The sequence below is a fragment of the Pteronotus mesoamericanus genome, unplaced genomic scaffold (genome assembly GCF_021234165.1).
Source record: "Pteronotus mesoamericanus isolate MK-2021 breed Mesoamerican mustached bat unplaced genomic scaffold, CSHL_Meso_final contig_20, whole genome shotgun sequence".
NCBI lineage: Eukaryota > Metazoa > Chordata > Mammalia > Chiroptera > Mormoopidae > Pteronotus > Pteronotus mesoamericanus.
Window position 1 is genome coordinate 12,474,622 of NW_026555085.1, and position 5,118 is coordinate 12,479,739.

The 5,118-nt window shown below is 48.9% G+C and overlaps 1 non-coding gene across 1 annotated transcript; it reads right to left on the reverse strand.

Moving 5' to 3' along the window:
* Nucleotides 1–2,259: 2,259 nt before the first annotated feature.
* On the reverse strand, nucleotides 2,260–2,395 carry LOC129068031 (small nucleolar RNA SNORA42/SNORA80 family). The gene has a single exon (XR_008528849.1). It is a non-coding gene; the product is annotated as a small nucleolar RNA SNORA42/SNORA80 family (small nucleolar RNA).
* Nucleotides 2,396–5,118: the final 2,723 nt, after the last annotated feature.

Sequence of the window (5,118 nt, forward strand, 5' to 3'; positions counted from 1 at the left end):
ATGGGCGGGATAAGCCTAGGAATCAGGGGTTGTCAAAAGGGACCTCAAACACAAGCGAGCTCAGCTTTCTAATACACAGAGCAGTAAGCTGAGCCCGGGAAAGGGAGTAACAGAGCTCCTGACTCAATCCCGCAGTTTCCCCCATCCCGGGCCGCCTCTCACTGATGGGGCTCCGAGGCCCCCTCCCAGTGGACAGGCATTCTGAGTGTGAGCACTGCCATAGATACATACAGAAGGCAAGGAGGCAAAAGGAAGAAAACTGAATAAGCCCGCAGATGGGGCAGTGGAAGGTATTTCCCATCCAGGCATATCTGCAGCCTCTCCCAGCGTCAGGTGGGACCCCCGAGGCCAAGACGTCATTCTGGCAGGGGTGGTAATTTGGGGGACTCTGGCCCGCGAGGTCCCCCGATTCACCGTGGATAGAGGAAAGAATCGTTCCAGACACTGTTTGCCTGTCCAGGAAAGGGGAAGACGATTCCCTCCAGTGGGGAATGTCCCAAGCTCCCTGTGCTCAATGGCTTTTATTGAGAGGGTTACAAGCGGGGGACAGGTAGCAGGAATGTATAGGTAATCTGATTACATCAGTAACTTAAGTTTACAGAGAATAGGTGATGTTTAAAGAAGACAATGGCAGGGACACACTGAATTGCTTGGATCTGAGGTGAGAAAACATTATGGCATCAGGTGGGATGTGGGTCAGGGTCCAGGAATTTCGTAAATTTCTTTCCCAGCCTTGAGCATGTTATCTGGTGTAAGATTAACAGAGCTGAGGGAGAAACAGAGCCTGCTTCAAGGAGTGACATTTACTTCTAGGCCTGATTTCCCTCGGGGGCCCTCGGAGTTATTATCAGGTCCTGCCTATCAACTGCATTACCAGTGCTCTGGCCAAGTCTTACGGGGCCTCTCCCAGGCCCCAGCTTGTGCGGGACTACAGTCCCCGATACCACTCAAAGCGGCCCCCAACATGGTAAGGCCAGGGATCAACCTCTAATTTTAGAGATAGGTTCTAAACACTCCAAGGTCATTTATAACTCACTGCACTCATCTTTCATACATGATTTTTACAAAATTTTTAAAATATTTTATTTATTTTTAAAGAGAGAGGAAGGGAGGGAGAAAAGTGAGGGAGAAAAAACATCCAAAACACCTCCCACAGCCCCCCACGAGGCACCAGGCCCACAGCTCGGGCATGTGCCCTGACAAGGAACCAAACTGGTGACCTCTAGGTTCACAAGTGGGAGCTCAGTCCATTGAGCCACACCAGTCAGGACTCATCCATAATTTTTAAAAGTCTATCTCAGCAGAAAATGCCCTTCCCTCTCCCTCTCTTATTGAAACCCAATTCATCCTTCAAAGGCTTCCCCTTGATGGACCCACCCCTTCCGTGTTGCCATCAGAATGAATTGATCCTTTTTCTGCGTGTCCACGATCCCTAGCTCACCTCCCCATCTGCACACAGTATGTAGATTAGACCATTCAGTCTTACTCATCGAATATCCCTGTGTGCCTAAACCAAAACCTGTAGAGACCTAGTGGTGCTCAGAAAATGTTAGCTAAATGACCGACTGAATGAATTAATGTATTATTATCAGCTTAAGGAGGAAAGGTTGAATTCAGCTCCATGTAAGCACTGAGAGCCCACCTTATGCTGTGCACAGTGCCAAATGCTTGGTGTGCAGGTTCCTGTCCTCCAGGGGCTCACATCTGTCCCAGGGAAAATGTCACAGAAGTAAATTATTGTAGTAATTATAATGGAATCATATGATACAGACAAATCATAAAATTTATTACATAAATAATAGAGTGCAGTGCCTGGTGTGGTTATGTGCCAACTGAAATAAGCAGCCTACACATTATACTGACATTTATTTATTTATTTATTTATTTGAGGAAGTTTATTTAGAAAGTTAACAAAGGTAGGACCTGTCTAGGTAGCTCAGTTGGTTAGAGTATTGTCTTGATGCACCAAGGTTGTGGGTTCGATCCCCAGTCAAGGCACATACAAGAATGAGCCAACGAATGCATAAATAAGTGGAACAACAAATCAATGTTTTTTTCTCTTTCTCTCTCTAAAATCTATAAATAAAAATTAAAAAGAAAAGGAAGTTAACAGAGGTAGAAGAAGTGAGCCGTGTAAGAAATGGGCTCGGGAAACAAGTTACAGAGGCAAAGGAAGGGCCCTTGTAGCTTAAGGAAAGAGAGAAACAAGGAAAATGCCCCTGGGGGAAGAGGGAGGAGAGAGAGCTGCTTTATTTTTATCACTGTACAGCCCCCTTCCGCGCTCACAGCCCACACGTAAGACGGCTGGGAAATGGTTCAAGGCTGCAATTTACTCTGGCATGAGCACACCATGAGAGGCCCACAGAAAAGGGCCCGCCATAACCCATTAACATTCTCTATACTGGTTTTAAAATGTATTTGATCTTAGCACGTAGTGTGTGAGCTGCTCTTAGGGTCATCTTGTCGGCCGGCAGGGCTGGCCCGAGCCTGACTCGGGAGCCCAGGTCCTAATCCACCTCTGGCCCTTGACAGCTGTGGGACTTCGGAGCAAGTTATTTCACTTATCTTCACGTGACTTCCTATCTGTAAAATGAGATGATAGTGCCCACCTCATAGGATTGTCCAACAGATTAAATGGGAAGATGAGTGATGCCCACAAGGCAGTTATTAACATTCTCATCAAATGAGTGTTGATGCCGGCTCTCTCCTGTTGGCCCCTCCAGGTCCTCTCTCTACCTGTGTCACCGGCCTCCTGGACAGTGGCATCTACAGACACCTTCTGTAGGCTCCCTTACCCTCTGACTTTTGGGTTTGGACAATGGGAGGCCCAGCAGAAAAAAGGAGGAGGAGGTCAGGGTCTTTATTCCTCAGCTCCCCTCTCTACAGAACTGCTGCTGGCTGCCAGGTCCCTCCACGCAGCTCTCTGCCACGGCGCCCTCCCCTCACCCCTTAAGGCATGTTACTGGTCCCAGGTACTACATTGTCCCTTGGGATTTCCCTTAATGCTGCCACACCTCTGGAAATAGTCCTTTTATGAAATTCTCCTCCAATTACCCAATAAATGTGTCATCTACTGCCTGTCCATACTCACCAATACAGGAACTGCTTCCAGGAGCAGCCTCAAACAGGAGACTGGGATGGATGGATATAACTTCAAGGAGTAGAGGGGAAGCCTCCTTGCAGAGAAGGAAACGCACCCAGGTATCTCACTGCACGCAGAGGCACCACCTTTGCTCACGTTTTCATTGAGGGTGGCATGGGACAAAGTACAGGGCACTGCATTGTTGGGGTGGGGAGACGGGAGATGAAATGGCCAATTCGCTGAGGCATGGAGTCATCTGGCTTCTGATGGCCCCAGGGAACACGCGCAGGGGGGAAGGAGAGTAGGGAGTTATTGATGTCTGACAGGAAATCTGAGCAATTGGGACAAGTTGATAGAACCTTGAAAAAGTCCCTCATCTCGTATAGGCAGAGAGGGCTCACAGGGCTGAGGTCTGGCCCCAGGATGTCATTGTAAGGGTTGTCAAGTTGCAGTGCAAATGCAATGCTCAGCCCTTTAGGTCTCTTATGCTAAGGGAGGGGCATTGATGGGGAGTGGGTGGGACACTGAGATGGAATGGGGACATTTGGGCCGACATGGATGAAGCTGAGAACTTTGAGCCCCCAAATTCTCTTGAAATGGTTCTGTCTGTGGAGACAATGTCCTCTGTAGTGCTCCTGTCTCCCAGGACGTCCGCCTCAGAACCCTCCCCACCTTCATCCCTGCTTGACCCCAGGCCCTCTGTGAATAAGATTCCAGCACAGCCTGGGTGGGGAAGCCCAGGGCCCACGCTAAGAGGAGAATGGCTAGACAGAAAGAGTTACAGGCCTTGCCAAACTGCCTTGGCAGGAGCCATGGGAACATGTGTGGGAAATAGACCTGGGAGGGTGGAATGTAAGGCTCCGCTTGGCCAAACGCATGGTCATAGATGCTCCTCCAGGATTTGGGATTTCACATATTGGCTCGAGCACCTGGGAGAGGAATTAATAGTCTGCTGGGTGGGTTAATTAACGCCTGAACTTAATGGTAGTCTATAGTTAATAAACTTGAAATGCCAGAATTTCCCTGGCATACCATAAAGGAAGGAATCTGAAATCTCAAAGAGATAGGAATGTTGGGTTGGATTTATTACATGCACCTGGCTTAGCCACCTGTAGCCACACAGTTTAAGGGGGTCAGGAAAATACTCCCTTTGCCAAAACATCAAGAAAGGCATTGGTGAGGGACACCAGCATCCTTGACTTGCTCGGACGGCTGTCCTCTGTGGGCTGGAAATGCTGGTGGGGGATGCTGGAAGGACCCCTGGACCTGGGTTCCCTGACCTTGGGGAGAATAGTGGCAGCCTGGTGATGTGAAGGGCAGGCGGTGAGCCTTAACAGCCAAAGGCAAGGTAAGTGCAGTGACCCACCATAAAGCATGGGAAAGAATGGCCATCAGGGAGACAAGATGACAGTTCTGCTGACCATGCTCAGCCTCTTCCCTCAGGTACCCAAGGCTTGTTTTGTCAACCATGATGACACGGATGGAAGCTATGCTTTGTCTCAGTCACATAGCCTTCCCTTCTCTAAGGCTAATCTGACCGTGCCAGTGCTGAGTGCCCTTCCTGCTGACAGCCCAACACTGACTCCCCAGCTGGGCATCATTTGCACCTGGTCATAGATTGATTTGATTGGGTCCTCCTAGCGTGGAAGGACTATGCTTGAGCCTCACGAGAGCAGACACATTCCAGGTATGAATTCACTTCTGCCTACTTTGCTTCTGTCAGCACCACCACCCATGGACTTTTAGAACACCTTGCCCATCACCATGGCATGCCACATAACATCTCCTCCAACCCAGGCATGTGTTTTACTCCCAAGGAAAGGTACCAATGAGCTCAGGCCCAAAGAATTTACTGGTCTTACCATGTGCCCCATGACCAGAAGCAGCTGGCTTGATAAAATAGTGGATTAACCAGCCAAAGGCTCAGGGAGAGCAGAGTCAAGAAACTACCTCCTGTAAGGTGAAGGTGCTCACCTAAAGGGTATTCTTTAAACTAAACCAGAATCAAAATCATATACAACCAAGAAGAGGTTAGC